We start from the raw sequence: 24,774 nt of genomic DNA, 5'->3' as shown, positions 1-24,774 counted from the left end.
ACCATAGCCTTTTCAAGGGCCGCACTCCTTTTTTTACAGCTTGGCTGTTTTTGATTAGATTTCACTTCTTTTTGTATTTGTATACCCCAAAGATGGCCTATGGCCAGCTTTGGGGCTTTTTAACCTATATATTTTTCTTTACCACAGGAAAAAGAGAAAGATGAAGCAGATTTTATAAACACTTTAACTCATTCTGATTTTATCAGTAAATGTACAAATTATATATATAATGCATATACCAAGAGTTCATAATATAAAAAGAGAGCATATATTTATTACATGTCAATTAATCCCCACAGGATAATTTGCAGCTGATCTCTCTACTGGGTGACTTGAAATGTAGCTGAAATCTCTACAGGGTGGTCTGCTTGTATGTAGATGAACTCTTTACAGGATTCTCTCTACAGGGTGACTTGACTCTAGCTGAACTCTCTGCAGGGTTATCTGTTTGTAGTTGAATTCTCTACAGGGTGATTTGTTTGCAGCTGAACTCTCTACAAGGTAACTTCTTCTAGCTGATCTGTCTACAGGGTGACTTGTTTCTAGCTGGTCTCTCTACAGGACAATTTGTTTGTAGCTGAATTCTCTACAGGGTGATGTGTTTGCAGCTGAACTCTCTACATGGTGGTTGCTTTGTAGCTGAACTCTCTAAAAGGTGACTTCTTCTAGCTGAACTCTCTACAGTGTGATCTTTTCATAGCTGAACTCTCTACAGGATGATTTGTTTGCAGCTGAACTCTCTACATGATGATTTCTTTGTAGCTGAACTCTCTACAGGGTGATTTCTTTGTAGCTGAACTCCCTACAAGGTAACTTCTTCTAGCTGATCTATCTACAGGGCGATTTGTTTGTAGCTGAACTCTCTACAGGTGATTTGTTTGTAGCTAAACTCTCTACAAGGTGATACTTCTAGGTGATCTCTCTACAGGATGACTTGTTTCTAACTGAACTCTCAACAGGGTGATCTGTTCATAGCTGAACTTTCTAGTGGGTGATTTGTTTGCAGCTAAACTCTCTACATGGTGGTTTCTTTGTAGCTGAACTCTCTACAAGGTAACTTTTACTACCTGATCTCTCTACAATGCGACTTGTTTCCAGCTGATCTGTGATTTGTTTGTATCTGAACTCTGTACAGGCTGATTTGTTTGCAGCTGAACTCTCTACATGGCGGTTTCTTTGTAGCTGAACTCTCTACATGGTGACTTCTTCTAGATGATCTCTCTACAGGGTGACTTGTTTCTAGCTGAACTCTCTACAGGTGATTTGTTTGCAGCTGAACTCTCTACATGGTGGTTTCTTTGTAGCTGAACTCTCTACAAGGTAACTTCTTCTAGCTGATCTTGCTACAGGGTGATTTGTTTGTAGCTGAATTCTCTACAGGGTGATTTATTTGCAGCTGAACTCTCTACAAGGTGACTTCTTCTAGCTGAACTCTCTACAGAGTGATTGATTTTTTTTGCAGCTGAACTCTCTACATGGTGGTTGCTTTGTAGCTGAACTCTCTAATAGGTGACTTATTCTAGCTGAACTCTCTACAGGGTGATATTTTCATAGCTGAACTCTCTACAGGATGATTTGTTTGCAGCTGAACTCTCTACATGATGATTTCTTTGTAGCTGAACTCCGTACAAGGTAACTTCTTCTGCCTGATCTATCTACAGGGCGATTTGTTTGTAGCTGAATTCTCTACAGGGTGTTTGTTTGCAGCTGAACTCTCTACATGGTAGTTTCTTTGTAGCTGAACTCCCTACAATGTGACTTCTTCTAGCTGAACTCTCTACAGGGTGACTTGTTTCTAGCTGATCTCTCTACAAGGTGACTTGTTTCTAGCTGAACTCTCTACAGGTGATTTGTTTGCAGCTGAACACTCTACATGGTGGTTTCTTTGTAGCTGAACTCTCTACAAGGTAACTTCTTCTAGCTGATCTTTCTACAGGGTGATTTGTTTGTAGCTGAATTCTCTACAGGGTGATTTATTTGCAGCTGAACTCTCTACAAGCTGACTTCTTCTAGCTGAACTCTCTACAGAGTGATTGATTTTTTTGCAGCTGAACTCTCTACATGGTGGTTTCTTTGTAACTGAACTCTCTACAGGGTGATTTGTTTGTAGCTGAACTCTCTACAGGGTGATCTGCTCGTAGCTGAACTCCCTACATAGTAACTTCTTCTAGCTGATCTTTCTACAGGGTGATTTGTTCGTAACTGAGTTCTCTACAGGGTGATTTGTTTGCAGCTGAACTCTCTACATGGTAGTTTCTTTGTAGCTGAACTCTCTACAATGTGACTTCTTCTAGCTGAACTCTCTACAGGATGACTTGTTTCTAGCTGATCTCTCTACAGGATGACTTGTTTCTAGCTGAACTCTCTACAGGGGATTTGTTTGCAGCTGAACTTTCTACATGGTGGTTTCTTTATAGCTGAACTCTCTACAAGGTGACTTCTTCTAGCTGATCTCTCTGCAGGGTGATTTGTTTGCAGCTGAACTCTCTACAGATGATTTGTTTGTAGCTGAACTTTCTACAAGGTGATACTTCTAGCTGATCTCTCTACAGGATTACTTTTTCCTAACTGAACTCTCAACAGGGTGATCTGTTCATAGCTGAACTTTCTACTGGGTGATTTGTTTGCAGCTTAACTCTCTACATGGTGATTTCTTTGTAGCTGAACTCTCTACAAGGTAACTTCTTCTAGCTGATCTTTTTACAGGGCATGTTTGTTTGTAGCTGAGTTGTGATTGGTTTGCAGCTGAACTCTCTACATGATGGTTTCTTTGTAGCTGAACTCTATACAAGGTGACTTCTTCTAGCTGATACAGGGTGACTTGTTTCTAGATGAACTCTCTACAGGGTGACTTGCATGTAGCTGAATTGTCTATCAGATTAACTGTTTGTAGCTGAATTCCGTACAGAATATCCTGCAATGTAATATAATTCTGTAATGGAGTAAGTTATAAACGTAGCTGAATGCTCTATTAGGGTGACTGTTCTATTAGAGTATCTCTATCTCGCATTTGCTACACGTAGTTGCCTTTCGAATCATAACTCAGTGGTTTGTAATCCGATTCTTCTGTACTACTGCAAGGACTTTCTATGATGATTATTCCAGCTACACACTGATTTTCAGCTCATTGCTCTAAGCGGTTTGCCTGATAGACACGAAAACTAATAGGATTTTATTCATAAAAATCGATCGCGTAATTTTGACACAGGTCGGGTTTTGTGTCATATCTCCGTGGTCTTTATCCCGATTCCTTTCAAACCACAAAAAGGCACTCCTACGATGGTTGCTCCATCTACATAGCAATTTTCAACTGATTCCTCAAAGGAGTTTACCCTATAGGCGTGACAGACCTTCGACCTTATTTTACGCAAATAATCGGTAATAACTCCGTGAATGTTCATCGGATTCCTACCAAAGTTGGTACAGAGATCCACCTTAATGAGCCCTTTAAGTGTGCCAAATTTCAGCCCGATCCAAGCACGCATTCGTGTTTTATGGCGGATTTTGCGAAATGTGCAAAATGAAGAAGTAGATAGGGTTTCCAATGTAAAAATTCGACTTCTTCAAAATAATTTGCTAACTGCTGTTACATGTTGGACTAACTCTCACTTGAATACAGCTGCAGTGGCAATAAATTCCATTGCCTTCTTGGTGTAGAAATCGATCTAAATATCTGCAAATTCCGACATTACGAGCTGTAACTCTCAGAAGCCTTGATCCTTTATCGCAATACTGGAGTTCAACCTTCCTCTGTGAGTAAACCTCCACCTAAAAGTATTGGTAGTTTGATTGGTGAGGTAGGTTTCCTGTCGCTGCATCATTTTAGCACGATTTTGGGCTCCAAAAATGGGTTTTCGTCTACGGACATCAAACGATTGATAGCCCAAACTTCCTCACACCACAGTAGTAATCATCCATTGGCAAAGAAGTCACATACGAAGTATGGTTAAGTTGTGGCGTCTCTAACCATCTGGATGAGCGTGATATAGGGCAAAATTAGCTGGAAATCACACCTTGACTACATAACTTTCTCACTCAACGGCTTAAAAATAGAAACCTTGACGTAAAACAACTGTATGATCCCTAAAGTACGGCTAGAAGTGAGGTTATAGTCGTCAGGAATCGTAAAATAAAATTTAATGGCGTTAAGGAAATAATTAAGCTCGCGTGATTTCTGCCATCTAAACACTTGATGTCTTAATCTTATGCAGTGCTACAACAACTGTGATTTTACCCTCAATACAAATATTGCCTGCCCAGTAATAATAAACAAATAAATGTAGGCAGTGTATCATTGTTGATCACACCCAAGCCTAGTCATATGAGCCTGCTTGAACTGACCGGCTAGGCTAAGTGCGTTTGTAGCTGAATTGCAGTGACGATAACTTTGCTATTAGTTATACTTTATGGATCATACAGTTGTTTTACACCGAGATATCTATTTTTAAACAGCTGAGTGGACAAGTTATGTAGTAAAGGTGTGATTACCGGCAAATTTTGCCCTATATCACGCTCACCCAGATGGTTAGAGACGTCACAACTTAACCATACTTCATATGTGACTTCTTTGTCGATGGATGATTACTACTGTGGTGTGAGGAAGTTTGAGCTATCAATCGTTTGGTGTCCGTAGACGAAAACCCGTTTTTGGAGCTCAAAATCGTGCTCAAATGATGCAGCGACAAGAAACCTACCTCACTAAACAAACTACCAATGCTTTTAGGTGAAGGTTTACTCACAGAGGTATCTTGAACTCCAGTATTGCGATAAAGGATCAAGGCTTCTGAGAGTTACAGCTCGTAATGTCTGATTTTGCAGATATTTCGATCGATTTCTACCCCAAGAAGGCAATGGAATTTATTGCCACTGCAGCTGTATTCAAGTGAGAGTTAGTCCAACATGTAACATCAGTTAGCAAAGTATTTTGAAGAAGTCGAAATTTTACATTGGAAACCCTAAAGTAGAAGAAAAAAACGAAGAAAGTAAAACGAAATTTTGTTCGCTCGTATCTCGGAAATGGCTGGAGCGATTTTCTTCAAATTTGGTGTGTAGACTCCCCTTGCTGGCCGGCACATCTCTAGCAAATTTGGTTCCAATCGAATAAGGGATCACAGAGCTACATAGGTGTGAAAATTGCGTTTTCTTTCTTCCTGTTAATATACTCACGGGTGGCACGACACACTACCGTGTGTCTTGATACCACCAAGTACTAAGACTAGACAGATGCTAAAAGCATTGTGGGGCGAGCCTGATCTATAGCTAAAAGACTTGTATAGCTAGCTATACACATTAGGGATGCAACAATACAGGTAAACACCCTAATTGCATATTGTCTTTATTGCATTCCACACCATGACCTTCTCGTAAAGTAACACTGAGAAACGAAGAATAATAAAGAAGAAATTACGTAGTCTCGTCCCCAGCCACCTGTTTCATTAGCTTTGATGGAAGGAAACTGCTCCAAACAAACATTGCATAGTGTGTTCTCTAAGGTTGTTAAGTCTCTATAAAATTCTTGTATCCTCCGAGTTATTTCTGGGTCATCAACTGCCAGGTTTCTAAATTGAGACGGTAATGAATGATTTGAAATTTGATGTCTCTCCCTTGGATCTTCAAGTGCTGTTTCAGAATGTTCCGCATTCATAGCATCACGTCTACGTCTATAATTTTCCCTCCTCCTAGCCAATCTATATGAAAAGTATAATCAATTTTTATTATGTGATGAGCTATATCAAGAAACATGTAAGCAAGTCGGGTTTTTGCCTAGTGGGTCACATAAAATCCCACATAGTATAGTCAGTTTATTACTGACTTATGTTGACATGCAATTTAGATGGCTATCAACACAGCCTCACTTAGTTTATTGAAAGTACTTAATACACAGTTCTTTGATAAACTTAATGTGTTACAAATTAAAGATACACGCATTTAACACCCATCAACAGTCCTATTTTACCCGGCAGCACCTTGCTTCCCTCTGTTCATCAGATTCTGTTCCACGTGTACGCCGATCTTGCTGTCTTCTGGTAAGCCTTTGGTGTTCATCCACGTTCTCGCGTCTAATTCTTTCATATTGTCTTCGCCTAGCCAACCTACAGTACCGAGTATTTTCGAAAGGCACAGGTAGCAAGCTGCATTTAGTGCATGTACCGGCTATTTGCGTTTACAAACCTTGCTTGTCTTTCCTCCTCGGTTTCTCTCTCTCTTCTGAGCCTATCGCGCTCCCTTCTTCTTCTGAGCTTTTCTTCTCTCTGTTCTGCACTTTCAACACTTGCCATGGTCACATCGCGCCACGTGCAATAAAAGTGACCACTGTAAATTTTTGGAAACTGAATGTGACGGTCCTGACTACCAATAGTGTGGGATTTTCCGTGTTCTTTGCGTAAACGTTTGGGAATGCGACGATCGTACGGTCCAATGGAGTACTAACAGTGTGGGACTTTCCGTGTTCTTTGCGTAAACGTTTGGGAATGCAAAAGTCGTACGACGGTCCAATGGACTACTAACAGTGTGGGACTTTCCGTGTTCTTTGCGTAAACGTTTGGGAACGCGACGATCGTACGGTCGAATAGAGTACTGCAATTGTGGGACTCGCTCAGGCTCGCTCCAAATAATACGAAATGCGGTTAAAATTACGTCATTAATAATGAATAAATAAACTAGACAGATGCTAAAAGCATGTGATGGGGCGAGCCTTGGCTAACTGAACATATGTTTCAAATAAGGACAGAACTACATACACTAAACAGCGCTAAGTGATAAACAGTGCTGCTGGAATGCTAGGTGATTATTGTCTGTAGCTTGACTTGTATTTTTTATAAACGAAAGATTATTATTTTTATTATTGGATAGCTTATGGCAGCAAGTAACTGAGGTATGCAGCTATTCTCTTTCCCTTCTTCTGCTAAGGCTCATGATAATTATTTGTAAAGCTACAAACTAAATGATTAGTAAGGTGATAATTAAGAAACAAATCACACACAAGAAAATGTGTGACCTCAGTGGGTCAGCTTGGATACTAACACAAACCTTGCGTGTCTTTCGGCTTCCGCGGTCTCCCTCTCTCTTCTAAGTCTATCACGCTCTCTTCTTCTTCTGAGCCTCTCTTCCCTAGCTTCTTCGCTTTCCACATTGCTAGCCATGCCACACGTGGCAACTATTCTTTCTCTTTCCCTTCTTGTGCTCAGGCTCTGTTCTTGCTCAGGTGTAGTTATGGCTCGAATGTTTCCATCACTGGCTCTAGTTGCACGTCTATTCCTGTCTTGTTCTGTGCGTCTAGCCAACCTGCACGAGCGTACCACGTGTCACCTCAGTGGGTCAGCTTGGATACTAACACAAACCTTGCGTGTCTTTCTTTCGCGGTCTCCCTCTCTCTTCTAACGTGACTGCCGCACAGTGTGAGGCTTTCCGTGTATGGCACGGAAAGTTTAGGAAACGCGACGTACGAGGGCGTACGAACGGTTGAAGAGAGCACTACCAGTGTGGGGCTTTCCGTGTATGGCATGGAAATTTTAGGAAACGCGACGTACGAACGGGTCGTACGAACGGTTGAAGAGAGTACTACCAGTGTGGGGCTTTCCGTGTATGGCACGGAAATTTTAGGAAACGCGACGTACGCGCGAAATTTTTTGGAAACGCGACGTACCAACGGTTGAAGCGACTACTGCCTGTGTGGGGCTCGCTCAGGCTCGCCCCAATAAATAAATAAATAATGTTTGAGAAAACTACGAGGCCTAGAGACATGAACTAAGCGGGGATAGATTCGCCTGTGAATGAAGGCACAACCATATAATAAGTACGCCTGTTCGTGCTGATGACTTTACCGTATGTGTAATTCTATATAACGCCCGGTACCACACCCTTGTTTAATCACTATGGTTTAATTACAGATTGCTCGAAGGAGAAGATCAGTAAACGTCCGCGGAGAGGCCAGACACCACTTTACTGGTAAACAACAACATTACAAGTATGTTTAAATGTTTGTAACTGTGTATTTTGTTTGCAGGATATGCGCTCCAGGCGTCATGCAGTGAACTGACAACCCGGCAGCCGATGACCAGTTGGGATACCAGCTGATGCGCTCATAAACAACCAGCTGGAATAACAAGGTAATGAGTAATGTAATACTTGTACCGGTAGTTGTATTATACATCTTCATCCTTCATCTGGCTTGCTAGCGGCTGGAATTATTTTCCACTGGACTTATCTACTACTACTGTGAGTCTGTATAATAGCTAAACTAGAAGCCGATGCAGTGCTGCATAAACAACAATGTGTAACTATCTCCTGTATGTTGTGCATGGCTGTATGCATAATATTATAGACTGTGATCACTGTGCCAATGCCACACCGCTGATATACTGGCACATCACCTGTGGCCTCTAGTTACAACAGAGTCTGTTGTGCCATATTGGCTTGATTGGGATCAATTGTTAATTGTACCTTCACCATGTCCCTTGTTCTGCATAGCCTCACTTCACTGCTAAGTCATCTTGAGAGACACGTCACACCTACAATATATAGCTACTTTCAATATAGCTTGGTTTTTGTGTAGGTTGTGTTTTAGTATTGTGATTTTCTGATGCCAGTTAAACTCCCTTGCCTGTGTACATATGCCTATGTATCATTTCTACCGGTACACGCAAACTGCTCTGAGTGCTGCCTATTGCACTGTTTATACTTGCCCAATGGGTAGGTTGCAACGTTGGTGTATGTACTTGGTTGTATGTGACGCGGTCCTAGTAATTATACAACCAAGTAGTAAGAATAATACGAAATGCGGTTAAAATTATGTCATTAATAATGAATGAATAAATAAATAAATAATGTTTGAGAAAACTACGAGGCCTAGAGACATGAACTAAGCGGGGATAGATTCGCCTGTGAATGAAGGCACAACCGTATAATAAGTACGCCTGTTCGTGCTGATGACTTTACCGTACGTGTAATTCTATATAATTCCCGGCACCATTCCCTTGTTTAATTGCTCGAACGATTTCGGGAGAGGCCAGGTGCCACTTTACTGGTAAGCAACAACATTACAAGTATGTTTAAATGTTTGTAACTGTGTATTTTGTGTGCAGGATATGCGCTCCAGGCGTCATGCAGTGAAGGACCAGCTGATGACCAGTTGGGATACTAGCTGATGCGCTCATAAACAACCAGCTGGAACAGCAAGGTAATGAGTAATGTAATACTTGTACCGGTAGTTGTATTATAGGTCTACATCTTCATCCTTCATCTGGCTTGCTAGCGGCTGGAATTATTTTCATTATACCGGCACCTTCATCTGGCTTGCTGGTGGCTGGAATTATTTTCCACTCGGCTTAACTACTAGTCTACTGTGAGTCTGTAATAGCTAAACAAGAAGCCGATGCAGTGCTGCATATACAACAATGTGTAACTATCTCCTGTATGTTGTGCATGGCTGTATGCATAATATTATAGACTGTGATCACTGTGCCAATGCCACACCGCTGATATACAGGTACATCACCGGTGGCCTCTAGTTACAACAGAGTCTGTTGTGCCATATTGGCTTGATTGGGATCAATTGCTAATTGTGCCTTCACCATATCCCTTATTCTGCATAGCCTCACTTCACTGCTGAATCATCATCAGAGACACGTCACACCTACAATATATAGTTACTTTCAATATAGCTAACTTAACTTGGTTTTTTGTGTAGGTTGTGTTTTAGTATTGTGGTTTTCTGATGCCAGTTAAACTCCCTTGCCTGTGTACGTATGCATATGTATCATTTCCACAGGTACACGCACACTGCTCTGAGTGTTTCCTATGGCACTGTTTATACTTGCCCAATGGGTAGGTTGCAACGTTGGTGTATGTACTTGGTTGTATGTGACGCGGTCCTAGTAATAATAATAATAATAATAATAATTGATATCTGCCGTGGTATTTATCAGGGTGATAGTTTGTCACCATTGCTATTTGTTTTGGCTCTGATGCCAGTTTCAACTCCGTTAAATCAGTCAGGGAAAGGATTTCAGATTGCTACTAGTCTACCCAAACTGTCCCATCTCCTTTACGTACCTTGATGATCTGAAACTATATGCAGATAGCCGGACTGAGTTAAAATCTTTGGTGAATACAGTGAGGATAATTAGCTCATCAATTGGTATGGAGTTTGGCTTGAATAGGTGTACCACTGTATCTATTGAACATGGAAAATTTGTTTCAGGTGAAGACATAGCCTTGCCTACTAATGAGGAAATTTCTACTTTAGATATGTCAAAAGCATACAAATACTTAGGTGTTTGGGAGAGTAATGACATCAAGCATGATTTAGTGAAATCCAGTGACCTCTACTTATAAGAAGCATTTGAGATTTGGGATATCTACTTCGATCCCATATTAATGGAAGGGATTTAATCTCTGCAATCATTGTGTGGGCAATTCCGATCCTCCAATACACTGCTGGTATTGTTAATTGGACCCAAGCTGAGTTGAAGTCATTAGATACATCAACCCACAAGTTGTTGACAATGCATAAGTGTTTTAGTTGAATTGATGATGTTGACAGGTTGTATGCACCTCGCTTTTTGGGTGGCGAGGGCTTCTTTTAGTTTGGGACACTGTTAGTATTGAGATAGAGGCTATTGCTAGTTATTTGTCATCAGTTGAGGAGCCATTACTGATGGCTATACAGGACTATGGATAGTTTTCTCATACTGATGGAATCTACTCTAGAAAACAATCATTTTAATCCAAGCCATTACATGAACAATTTTGAGAGATATTCAAGGAGAAATGGACATTACTTTGCAATGGTCCTGGCTAACTTCAGGATCTTTAATGCCAGAAACTGAGGGGTTTATACTGGCAGCACAGGATCAGGCCATCACTACAAATGCACTGAAATGTAAAATCTTTCACTTACCTGTCACTCCTTCTTGTCGACTTTGTGGTCGACATGATGAAACTATTGATCATCTTATGGACGTATGGCTTCTAAGTTTCAAGAGAAGCAGAAGTACACTGACTTGAAATTTGAAATTAGGAAAATGTGGCAGCAACCAGTAACTGTATTACCAATCATTCTAAGAGCATTGGGATCGATTCCAACTTCACTTACAAACTCTTTGAAGCTGCTGGAACTATGCAAAAAACAACTAGTATTAAGGATGCAGAAGAGTGTACTGTTAAGTTCAAACCACATTCTTAGGAGATATCTGACTGATACCTGAAACGTCGGTGAAGTTCAGGATTTTTCTCAAAATAATAATTATACAACCAAGTATTAAAGATCATACGAAATGCAGTTAAAATTACAATAAAATAAATAAATAATAAATAATGTTTGAGAAAATTACAAGGTCTAAGGCTTCGCACTCACCGGGAATAGAATCCATGTTGTATGAAGAGACAATCGTATAATGGGCGGGATTTCTCGTGGAGGTAATAAAAACGTACAACGATTCTATTTAACACTGATCAAAACAGTTAGCATGTGACGCCCACTATTAATAGACTAGGTGGATTCTAGACAAGCGAACTACTGTTCATTTGTGTTTGGAAGTGGGTGACAGCGACTATTTTGATTAGAAGACGAGTGGTTGCTACTCCTGCTTAATAAACAACATGATTGGAAGTTGCTACCAATCGCTGAAGGTTAGTTTGTGTTGGTTAAAACGCTTTGATAGTCTTGTTTCTTTAGTCTCGCGTAACTAGGCTACCTTCACTCGTGTATGAGATGGGAGAAAGCCTCACCTGGCAGGCCATTGTGCAAAGAAGGTGCAGTTTCCAGCTGGTAAGTTTGTGTAATGATGCATAGTATGCAGTGGCGGATCTAGAGGGGTTTCTGGGGTTCGACAGAAACCCCCTTTAAGTTTAGCTCAGTGGTAGTCTAAATATATAAACATTGTAGCACTGACAATTTGTCATAGCAAACAACTATATACCACTGTATTTCAGTAGCATGCATGCAGATTCACTTAACTGACACCAATTATAACTATTAAACCCTCAGCAACACTTCACTTTTCATCTCTCACTGCATTAAAAACGATCGAGATACTCTAATAGAGCAGTCATGTAACTACTCTAATAGAGCAATCAAAGCTACAGCTTAGTCACCATCTTTGCCCTATAGTTAGCTATATAGCATTTATTTAAAGCATTAGATTTATTGTAATTGGTAACTAAAAATAGCCTAAAATCCAATCTCAGAACTTCTAAAGTCTCAAAATTTTCCAGAGAAATGTCATCAGATGCCTTATTCAGCTATACCAACTTTCAGAAACTCCCTTTTAAAAATCCTAGATCCGCCACTGCATAGCTCTCCACCTGCCAGGAGTGCCCAGACTGATCACTGATATGGGCCCTGAGAAAACTACATAAATATTTAAACATTCACTGCCAAAATTGCATCCTACATACTGAACGTTGATGGAGAGAGGAGAGAACAAACACAACATACACAAAATGTGCCCTTAGGCTGATAATTGCTGTGTGCATGGTTGTGCTTGCTATTAACTGCTGTTATTATATGTAGCTACAGTCTGCCACCATCAGCAATGCTCCACATACTTGTGCACACTGACATATCCATGAAATTCTAGTATTGCATTTCAGCCACATTTGTTCTCCAATTTTTTTCTTGGTCTTGCAGCATATCCACGGCATCATGTGATCATTTTAGTACAAATGACACAGCTCATGTTAAATATATACATAACTCAGATATCAGTTGTAGGTGACAGACAGTTGAATTACTCCGCTTTTACCCCAATCCTACTGTGGTCTGCTCTTGGCAACTCCAGCCATGTCTTAATCCAGTGCTCTAATCCATCCTCATTTAAACATATCATGTAACACAAATTGTGTACAATTGCATAAAAATTAAAGTAATAAGTATTCGTTGGATTTTTAAGCTTTGCTGCTTGTAGGCATCAGATTCAGTACCATGATTCTCACAATTTAAAGTGCAATCTCACATCCTCACATCTCCATGGTCAGATAATCACTGGTTGTAATTGCATACTAATACATCCCTTATGTATATGTGCCCGTCAATTCCTCTAGAATTGTATTACCCGTGCATCTTTTCTACCTGCACACACTGTGTTGGCCATGCGTGCACTGCTTGTACATACCCCATTAGTAGGTTGTCCCATTGGTGATTGTAATTGGTTGTATTTGCCCTGGCCCTAGTAATTATACAACCAAGTACTAAGATTAATACAAAATGCAGTTAAAATTATGTCATAAATAATAATGAATGAATGAATAAATAAATAATGTTTGAGAAAACTACAAGGCCTAAGGCTTCGCACTCACCGGGAATAGATTCCATGTTGAACGAAGAGGCAATCGTATAATGGGCGGGAGTTTTCGCGGAGGTGATAGAAACCATACAACTATTCTCTTTAACACCGATCAAAACAACTAGCACGTGATGCCCACTACAATGCAGTTAATTGACCAGGAAGATTAAAACAGCGATTTAGATGAACAAACTACTGATCATTTGTTTTTGGAATTGTTGCCCGCTGGGACACCAAGTCGTCTCAAGTCGTCATGCAAGCTGCCAGTGGATGCACTCCACACAAAGGAAAGTAATTAAGGTGGCCACGTCCAACACGAAGTTCACCATGCCAGCTGCACAAGACCAGGAAAAAGATTAATAGTGGTATGTTTGTTTGTATTATTTTGTACTTCCACCTGGCTTGCTAGGCTCTAGTTGGCTTGGCTACCTCTAGTGTTTGTAAATGTATTGTAAAGAGCGTGGTATGTTTTAATGTTTTCTTGTATTGTACATTTTGCCTTCTCCTGGCTTATGGATAGCTTGGCTGTCTCCATTTATTGGCTTGCATACAGTTTTGTGTATCACCTGCATTGTATCTCCTGTATTGTGTATCTCCTATTACTGTGCCATTGCCACACCACTGTAAATGTAATTTCATCTTGTATATCATGTTATCATTTTAGGATATATGGCCCAGCTCATATAAAAAATAAAAAAAAAACGTAAGGTAACAGTTTCTAGTGAAATACCCTGCTTCTTTTATCATTGATGTCTGCTCTTGAAAACTTCAGCAGCCATGCATATCTTAATCCAGTACCCTGATTCAACCTCATTAAACATTATAATTTTAGGACTGTTTAATGGATGTATGAGCTTCATTGCTAGCAGGCATGCATGACTCATGAGATTCAATACCATAGATATGAGAGTATACACTTGCACCTCAATTTGTGAGCACGAGGGACGGTGACAATGCATTATGTGGTCTTCCATGGTTGGGTATTCAGTACAACATAATAGTAGCAGGCCCTCACGATATATCACTTACGTTTGTGCATCTTTTCCATCTACACACACTGTGCTGGTACATGCCCCATTTGTAGATTGCCCCATTGGTGGTTGTACTTGGTTGTGTGTGCCCTGGGCCTAGTAATTATACAACCAAGTACTAAGAATAATATGAAATGCAGTTAAAATTATGTCATAATAATAATGAGTAAATAATAAGTAAATAATTAATGTTTGGGAAAACTACAAGGCCTATGAAGTTGCACTAGCCAGGGTTCGACTCGCCGGTGAACAAAGGCACAAGCGTATAATAATTACGCCTGTTCATACTGATGACGTACTTGAACGAACGTGTGATTCTATATAATGCCCAGTACCACACCCATGATTCCAAAGGCTGGGAGCTAGGCTGGGAGAAGATTAGCGATCATGAGTGACCATCCACAGGTCTACTACTAACTTGTCTACTAATCGTTTTGTGCCCAGATCTTCATTTACTAAGTGCTCAGACAAATGCCAGGTAAGTAGGTATTCCAGCCTGATTTTTAAATTTTTGAAAAAAGGGCTTTTTATATGCTCAATAGATAGAGTATTGATTGCCGATCTCGGAAATATATAGTTTGTTGGGTTGGAATTAGCTACTTTGGCATGCACAACGCTTAAAAACTGAAAAAAGGTACATTTTTCTCCAGGGCTCCCCATACATTTTAAAGGGGAAAATGGCACAATTGAATCAGGAAGCCATCTAGCAATCTAGATTATCTTGAAACTGCAGTTGCTTTTAGCTGCAAGTTTGTACATGTAATGAGAGTAACTTCAGATCGTATTGGATCTCAGCGATCTTTGTATGCTTTGTGGTGAGCAAATATGTTTCACCCACTGCACACTTCTCAATACAATGGTGTATACCCATAGGCAAGTGGCTATCTCAAGTAAGTAAAAACATCAAGTTAACAACTTATAAAGGTAAACAACTAAAGTGGAGGTGTCACAATGATGCAACAATACCTAAGGTGGAGTTGTGGTTTAAATTATGGCATTGTTATGCCGACTTTGAAGTGGTTTACACTTTTGCGTAGTTACTTCACTAGGGTTAATGATTTTCAGCTCCAGAGCAATTTTCTGATGGCTGTGTCATCAGCTTTGTCCACACATTGATCATCATGAAAATCTTAGTTTTATCATGCGCATTACGTATAAGTAAGTTTTGTGTTGTTTTGTAATCTTTTCAAGCCACGCAATGTATGTAGAATACTTAAAAAATTTTAAAAACATTCCGTTGGGTGGAAGGTAGAAACCCCACAGCGATTTTCATCCTCATTGGAGCTCGGACAACAGAGCAATCCCAAGTTCAACATGAGTTGTTATTTTGTACCAGGGTTCTATTGGGGAATATGCAGAATAATTTTTTATTAAAAAATCTCGGATACTGGAATGCCTACTGTAAGCCTCCCAAGTCACCATGCATGCCAGCTGCCAGCACATGCGTTCATGCAGGCAGATTATTAACAGAGGTATACTATGTTTTCATGTTGCAATACTGTTTGTATTGTTTGTTTGTACTGTGTTTGTATTTAACTACCCAGTAACAATAAATAAATATCTCCTGTAGCTGTGTAGTGCCAATCACTATTGTAGCTAGCTACCATTCAGTGTCCGCACACTACTGATGTGCCATATCCATGAGTATTCCTTTGATAGCACTGCCACCTTTCACAGTCAGTGATCTGTTATACATTTTAATTCATCTTGTAGCTGGTGAGTTTGTTGTTGTTGCATAAAATGGTGGCTGTGCACAGCTTCGTTTGGCCTCTAGGCTTGCGACTGTAGTCAGTCAGTCAGGCAGTCAGTCAGTCAGGCAGTCAGTCTAAAATTCAAAGTTTTGACAATTTTTAAAATTCTGTATCCAGCCACCTGTAAGCGTTTTGTTGTATTTAATGCTGTTTTATGTATTATATGGACTAGTACTATTCCGTAAAGGTGATTTTCGTCTCGTAAGATATCTCTAGGATGATTTTTAAAGGCGGGATTTTGGACGGCACGCAAAAATTTCACATGGACTCCTACCTAAACGGTACAACCGTACCGTTTGATAAACTTTACACCACGTCTGCCTGCTAGTCTAAGTAAGACCTATAATCTCAGTAGTAGTAGCATGTTCCATTTACTTTACCAGTTACATCAATTTCCATATCACAAAAGCTTTGGACTTTAACAATACATACTTTGCTACGGAAATGTACACACTCCCAAAAGTACATAAAATGGTTTAAAAGGTACAATATGGCAGTGATTTTTGAATGATTTCTAAACACCAGTGACACAAGTTACGAAGCGGTAACCACAAAATATGGTCTGTCACATAGTTACTCACACACCTCTATGGAATATTCCACCATTTATCACGGCAGTGGATATATTCACTTTTCACAATTTCTGCTACTAGTTTACCATTTCTCCCAGTGCATATTGTGCATGTACCTTTTGGGGTTCCAACAAGTGTGTGCCCTATGCCCCTTGTCTTTCCTTTTATCTTCAATCATGCTGGTCGTCATCTTCATGAAAAGAAACCATTGAGGCATCAATTTTCCATATCAACACTTCCTTGCACAGCAGATTTAGATGCCACAAAATCATTTAAAGATCTTACGCTACTACAAAGGGTACTGGACACTTGTAACTTCATGATAGGTCCAGGACTACACCCATTCACAATCTTAGTTAATTAATAATGACTGAATGCAGAGACCACATCTCACATCTATTTACTCGAACACAATGACCACCCCTCTTATTAGTCTAGCAGTATGGTAGTACTGTTGAAGTAGGTATCCCTCCATAAGTGACATGCAGCACCTAAAATTCTGCTTTTTAAAATCATCCTAGAGACATCTTATACGACAAAAATCACCTTTATGGTTTAGTCCATCTCACATCAAATACAGCATTAAAAACAAGAAAATAGTGCTGAGCGGTATCATCTTTTACTATCACGGTACGGTATTGCAGTTCAATAATGTGGTATGATTAAATTATTGTTTAACCACATGCTATCTTGTTTAGCAGGTTGACAGTGCTCAGGAGCTGAAAGTAAAAACAGTTTTGTATAAATTGTGTTTTCACAGTGAAATAATTTTATGTATGATGTATTACAATTTATGTCCAAATAAACTTAAAACTTTGAAGTGGGTAAGAATATAGTTAAAACAAGTTACAACAACACTGTGTATACATTACCAAATACCAATCATGACATATCTAGCCATTTAAGTTTGTGGACAAAAATATCATATTGTTGACTTATCAGGCTTTAAAGATTCTCATTTTTGACTAATTAAATGACCACCAATACTGAATATTCACTCTGAAGGAACACTTGTTGCACATATCCCTAAATATTTTCGTGCCATGACAGCCAAGAGTGGCCACTTAAGCCTCCACCATTCCAGAGGTAATGAATCAAGCATACTGCATGTACATATCCACTTCACATTTTTAGTCTTTCAGATACATTCAGTGTTGTGGTGGATGTAGAACTCGATGAGCTAGCTCCTAAAACTTCACTGAACTTTCCTTTTTTTCTTGCTGGTTCAGGGTCACTCTCAGACTTTGCAGTTCTTGAATCATGTCAACTTCATAAGATTCTACTTCTTCCAGCAGCAAATGTACAGCAATATGTTCTGAATCAAATCTATCCTTAACTTGTGGGTCAAGAGATTATTTAACCTAATTTCAAGGACTTAGACTTAATGACTTATATAGCTGATAAGATGTAACAGAAAAAGGGGCCAAAGTAAGGAAAAAATCCTTCCAACCCCAGGATTCGAATTGCAGGTCACTCAATGTCTAGTCGGGGCCACACTCAGTCTTCCTCCAAGGATTTTCTTCCTTACCACCAATCAACTTGATAAGAGGCTTAATGGCAAAGCAGGTTATTTGTTCCCCCCTGACAATAAATCTGTCACTGTATCAAAACCCTTGAGAGCCTCCAACACTGGCTGCAAGACATCAAGATCTTACCAGGTGGGTACTAAGTGAGACACCCTTCTGTCTTGTCCCAGGACTGCACGGACAGTAATTTGCTGTTCAACTATTCTTTTAATGATTTCAACTTTTGAGCCCCATCTAGTACATACATCACCTTTCAACTTTTTCTGTGGCAAGAATTTCTGTCAGATCCGTATCTGTCATTTATGGTCCATTATTTCAACACAGGTTGGGATTTGCAAACACATTGTTTGCAAGTACAGAAGATCACACTGGTGTACAACTACGGGACACTTTAAGTGTAACATTAGAGCAATGGGCAATGAAAACTCACTGCCATAACTACAGACAGTGCCAGCAACATCAAACTAGCACATCAGCTACTGAAGTGGAAGAGATTAAGTTATTTTGGTCATAATTTGGATTTGGCCATATACAAAGGTCTGAATGATAGTAGGATTGAACGGCTGAACGAGTACTGTCAATATGTTGAAAAGTGGTGACAGCATTTTCAAGCAGTTGGAAAAGAGAGAGGGACTTGAAGGAAACACAGGTAGGTACACGAGGACCATAGGTCTGCAGTTCCAGAATATAAGTAATTGGCTTCATCCTTTAAAGTTGACAACACATTCTGCCTAGTCTCCTCATACAGCTGGGATTGCAACTCAACTGAAAAAGTCCTTGTAAGGAAGTTGATATCATGGTTGGATGGCCTTGACCATATCTCTGAAGCCTTCCTTGTCCACTGTACACACTGGGAGTACATCCTTGACAATGAAATTAGTAACCGCACATGTAAATTTACAATATTCTTTCAAATTTACACCAAATGTTGTGGTTTTCTGTACACACTCTGAAAGAGTTTGCTGACTGATTTAGGGAATTTTTGACTGTTCTTATTGGTGTTGAAACGGTCTTTTTAATCAGGTCTCTGTATTTACTAGCATGACTAAACTTCAAATGGTTTACTAAATCACTTGTATTTGTCCATTTAGCTGAAACACTTTTATAACACAACCTACACATTGGAGTATCACTATCAGTAGGGTTGCCATCTTCGTCTAGGATGAAACCAAAATACTTTCAAACCTTTGAGGTGGTGTTTTTCTTCGTGACAAGCTGTACGGCTTCCCAATCATCTGCTACATCACTCTCGCTATTGGAAACATTGCTTCTGTCCTTGGTTCTAGATGTGAAACTGTCTGACACCTCAGCACATGGCAACACCATTTAACTATCATAAATTTTCACTCTTGTAATAAGGTAATTTAGTTATCATAGTTATTATATTGTGGTTTTTACAATATGCTGATAATCAGCCGGTTGAAGATAGGAGGTGGTAGCCTCTAACCTGGGCATTTGTGGTACCCTTAGCTTTAAAAGTGCCTTGAGACAGCTTTTGCTCGTCTCCCCAGGGGACGCAGATTCCAGTTTTGGTGGGTTGGTGGTGGTATCTCCTGTTTCAGGGATGAGATTTGGAGAGTGGATAGTGTCCTCCACAAACGGATCATCCAGGAATAAATCATCCTCTAAGTCATCTGGGAAGGTTGTCTTATTCATCCTGCTTGGGAATGGAAACATCTGTGTGCATGTACGTGTGTGTGTGTGTGTGTGTGTGTGTGTGTGTGTGTGTGTGTGTGTGTGTGTGTGTGTGTGTGTGTGTGTGTGTGTGTGTGTGTGTGTGTGTGTGTGTGTAGAGAGAGAGAGAGAGAGAGTGATAAATTGAGCTGGCAGTGTCATATGTGTACGCTACCAGTGGAGTGGCACTTTGGTAAAAGCGGTTTGTTTAACAAACTCTTCCTTAGCAGTGCATAGCAAAGTAATTGAACAAATTACGAAAATTTCATGAATTACAAAATACGAGTTAGCTAATAATATTATTGTACAACCCAAAACTACCCTATTGTAAAATAGTAATAGATAGTTGGTAATTCATAGTAGCATATACTGTCTATAGCTAATTCCAGATGAGTTAGCTAGCTGCATGGCGCCTGGTTTTTAGAAGTAGCACAACTACTTTTTGAGGGGGTGGTGGCCTCAACAGGAAGCTATATAAACACCTAACCGCAACAGGAAACCATAGAATTCTAACACATTTCCAGGATGAGCCAGCTATTTTCCGACATCAATAACATTACATTAGAGGATGATTTACTGATGGACCTCAATCTAGACATCATCCCTGAGTCACAATCAATGAAGCCTCCCTCAGATGCCAACCAAGTCACACCCCCGGAGGAGGCAGGCAAACGCCACCTTCATGCTCTCTTGGAGCTTAAGACACCCATAATTAATCCCAGGTTTGAGGCCACCACCCCCTCAAAAAACTATTATACTGTGGTTTTTGCGATATGCTGATAATCAGCCGGTATTAAATGTTACTACTGTGGTTTGTATAGGTAATCACACACATTTGAGTGCAATTAGGGAATAATTGTACGAGTAACAGTCAAAATTGCACGAGGCGAAGTCGAGTGCAATTTTGGCTGTTACGAGTACAATTATTCCATAATTGCACGAAAATGCATGTGATTGCCTATTAATCACATAGTGACCACCTTTCATGGTTTGTAGTACACATCTATCCAGTTCTATGTGGCCATTAACTTCCACCAGGTGATTGCATCATCCTTCTTTGTATTACATCATTTGTTGTTGCACTTAAAAGGCTTCACGTGTCAGCAATTCTGATTGGCTACTCAAAATGTCTACATATGTTGCACTTAAAAGGCTTCTATTGTCAGCTCTTTTGATTGGCTATTCATTATATCACTTTCTTGTTGCACTTAAAAGGCTTCCATTATTCTGCTATTTCATTGGCTACTTTACAGTGCAATTACAGAAACAAGGCCATGTGATTTGGGATTAATTGCACTCCTACTATTGAGACTAATGTATGGCAAATTAAATCAATATGTGATTAGAATAAAATACCGTTAACTGCTCAGCGCTACAAGAAAACACTCACAAGCGGCTGGATATAATTTTTTTTAAATAACCAAAATTTAAATTTTCTTCAGCCTGCCTGCCAATTTTACTGACCAGTTGCAAGGCTGGAGGCAACACATGACCACCATTTTACGCCACAATAACAAACTCGCCAGTGGCATGTGCCTTTTGGGGTTTCGATGAGTGTGCGCACTATGTGCTTTGTCTTTCCCTTTTATCTTCAATCAGGCTGTTCATCCTCTTCTTTATACAATCAAACTATATCAAGGTGTTAATTTACCATATCAACACTTTCATTAAACAGCCTATTAGATGCCACAAAGTTATCCAAAGTATTTTTTCACAATTGGATTGAGGTCACACCATTAACAGATAAATAGTGATCTAGCACAAAGACTGCTCCTCTGAACAATCTATTTACACAATAACTATGACCACAACCCTTATTGTTAGTCTAGGTGTATTTATAATGCTAGCACCGAGACAGTGAAAAATGAAATAGTGATACGTTCCTGATAGGTGAAAGGCTGACTTGAGATACTCTAATACAGCAGCCACCTTCATACGTATGTAGAACAGTTATACGTGTATAGCTGTATACTATAATAAAAATATATATTTTAGTTATTAATTAAGAGATAAAAATTAGAGAAACAAACAAGAGAAAAATGATGGTATTACAAGCATAACTCATTGGGAAAATTCCTACTTTTGCATTGAACAAAATAATTGCTACAGTGGAACCATAGATAATGTATGTGTTCCTAATGGATTGGAAATGCCCGTTAAATTATTTTCCTATCCTAGTTACAGTGCACCAATACATTGGGAAATTTGTTGAGTGACTGTTTGGCTTTTTCTCGCTTGTTTGAAGGCCAGTTTTAAGGCGTGGACATTCCTTTTACATTGCTTATTGTGTTGCGTTGCATACTAAACAAGAACACAGCATGTCTGTGGGCAGTGGGAGAAATACTGTTTGCAACAGGCGACAATGGCAGGTAAGCACCAGCTAATAATTCAGCAGCAGTACTATTAGCCAACTTCTAGTCACCGCATTTACACAACCAAAGAAACGTGTGATACATTGAACTAAATTTTATGCTACAGTACTGCTCAGCTTGAGCTAAACAATAGCACAAAGTAGTGCCTGTTTTCTGACATTTTATCGAAGCAGTGGAAATATACAGCGAAGCAGTGAATATCTAGCTAGCCCACTACACTCTACCTGCTACAAGTGGTGTAAACAACAGCAAAGAAACAATGCTACACTTTCTGTTTCTTCAGGAAATTTGTACAACCGTTTTGAAACACCATATTTCACCTTCGAACTTGAATTTTCTTACGCTGTTGTTTACTACTCTCCAGTGTCCAGCCTCCAATTAGAGTGGATGGCAACTAACCCAGCTGTAAACAACAAACACTAATTCGCTGGTTACGAGAGCAGCGAAATCTTCCACCTGTCAAAGCCATAAAGTTTACGTGCAGCGAAACAAGCATGACATCACTATGTAAATAATACAGGCGTTTCCAATCCATGTGACATACATTATCTATGGTGGAAACTCAGTTATCCAAATCTTGGGAACAGGGTGATCCTTAAATCTGAAAAAAGTCCATATCTTTGAAACTGTGTATAAGTAACTTTTTAAAAAGCACAAAAAAATTTCTCAGTATTATTCAACTACCCTAATAGAACAGTCACTAGCCTAACAGAGCAGTCATTTCCATAGTTCAGTTAACCAAGAATCCAGATAAGTGGGGCAAACTTTCTTAACTGAGAATCCATTTTTACATATCGAGTGGGGTGAACTTTCCTAGGAAATGCTTCCATGATTACCTTTAAAGTACTGCATTTACTTCTGCATCTCGAACTTGATTACTAAGGAAGAAAACCGATGAAGATCCTTTTGTAAATAGATTGCCCTTCTTGGAACCTACAATGTACTTGGAGAATGGCTTGTGCAGGAATTCCTTTTCAAACAAAGGCATGAATTTGTTGAATGCAATTTCTCTGGCTTTATGGATGTCTGGGCTAAGCAAATCAATATGAGTTGCTACCAGGAGGAACTCCGAGAGGTCTTCATCAGAAGTGCTCCTCTTTCTGATACGGCAACTGATCAGATCCATCCAGTATGTAATGGTATGTAAACCTGATCTTGCTGGACTGACGTCATCTTTGTAGCGGCACTCAAGGGTATCTTCCAGTAGCTTGCTAGCATCAAACACTATTAAGCAAACTACCTCATTGGATATAAACAAATAAACAAGCCATGGGTATGATGAAACATCTGCTTCCCCTGCACACTTGTTATATTGAGTGACATAGAACTTTGTATTGTGGGACTCATTTTTGTAGTGGTTGCTAAGCTGAGTATATTTGCTAAGATAGACCAGTTGATTGATTAATTGATAAGTTTAACCTCTCAATGATCGGCACAGCTGCTCTTCCTCATTGGAGGGACATACATACAAGCACATACATAAACATATACAAACAAGCAAAATACACACAGTACAATCCAAACATACATAATAACAGAACAATAATATGCATACAAAAAACAATACAACACACATGCAGTTGGTTGTTACTAAAAGATAATGAAGGCACAAAAAATAATTGTTTGGGCAATCGTGGATGCGTATTTTTATCTACCGCGTATCAGCCTTTGAACAGGCCATGGAATAGCAAAGTTACTACTGCTGTGTTGAAATGTTCGTAACTTACAGTCCTAAGTACTTAAATTAATATAATAACTTACTTACTGTCCCAATAACAAAGTTAGTCGGTTTAACTTAGTACAAAAATGCAAAATGACAACAATACAAACTCTATCCCACAATTGCAAGTTTTCTAGCATTGTGTGTTGAAGTATTAATGACATTTTAACGTATGGATAACGTTCTGATGGCTATTAGCCCATGCTGTTAAAACCACGATTGATCTTCAGATGTTACTGTATAAGACAAATGGGATGAGTTCTTGTTAGCTCTTTCACCTATTAGGTGAGTGCGCCCCAAGTGATATATATATCACTTATACCATGGCTGCATGGTATTTGCTGATATATATCACCCGTAGTCCTTGGGCTGCATTCTCAGGCTTTGGGTGTATATATCAGCAAATCCCTTGCAGCTGTGGTATAACTATTAAATATATCAGGCAATCCGTTGTCGCCATGGTATAAATTACTTGCAACTAGTGAGAAAATAGCATCTGGGGATAAAGCCCCTAGATACCTTGTACTCTGTGTTTATCACAAATCAAATGTTAGCATTACTGTTTTACGATGTATTACAAAAATTACCATGTAAGAATTGCATAACGAATATGTGATCACTGTGTATGCTTATACTGGAATTTGGAAAAGAGCTGAATTATCACTCCCATACAGTGACACTATAAATTGACCCCCGTATGGGACCCCCTTGATCCTAGGACCACCAGAAGAGATCATTTTGTATAACTAATGCCTATTCTCAGCAGAATTTCCTAGTGATTGTATATAATTGGAACAGCATTTAAATGAGCAAGAGCGTAGCCAGAAAAAAGAGAAGGTATT

General features: G+C 39.5%; 1 protein-coding gene and 2 long non-coding RNA genes across 6 annotated transcripts in view; 1 reads left to right on the top strand and 2 right to left on the bottom strand.

Annotated features, from left to right (window-relative positions):
- LOC136252573 (ATPase inhibitor mai-1, mitochondrial-like) overlaps positions 1-24,774 on the bottom strand; it is a 158,738-nt gene that overhangs the window by 58,091 nt on the left and 75,873 nt on the right. The gene's annotated exons all lie outside the window — the stretch shown is intronic.
- The window catches only part of LOC136252576 (uncharacterized), a 102,045-nt gene that overhangs the window by 21,640 nt on the left and 55,631 nt on the right, over positions 1-24,774 (top strand). The gene's annotated exons all lie outside the window — the stretch shown is intronic.
- Positions 5,431-6,326, bottom strand: LOC136254293 (uncharacterized). Its single transcript, XR_010700426.1, has 3 exons — positions 6,172-6,326; positions 5,967-6,092; positions 5,431-5,687 (listed from the first exon to the last, which is right to left on the bottom strand). It is a non-coding gene; the product is annotated as an uncharacterized lncRNA (long non-coding RNA).

Source organism: Dysidea avara, chromosome 4 (genome assembly GCF_963678975.1).
Source record: "Dysidea avara chromosome 4, odDysAvar1.4, whole genome shotgun sequence".
Classification (NCBI taxonomy): Eukaryota; Metazoa; Porifera; class Demospongiae; order Dictyoceratida; family Dysideidae; genus Dysidea; species Dysidea avara.
This window is presented reverse-complemented; position numbering and strand designations above follow the sequence as displayed.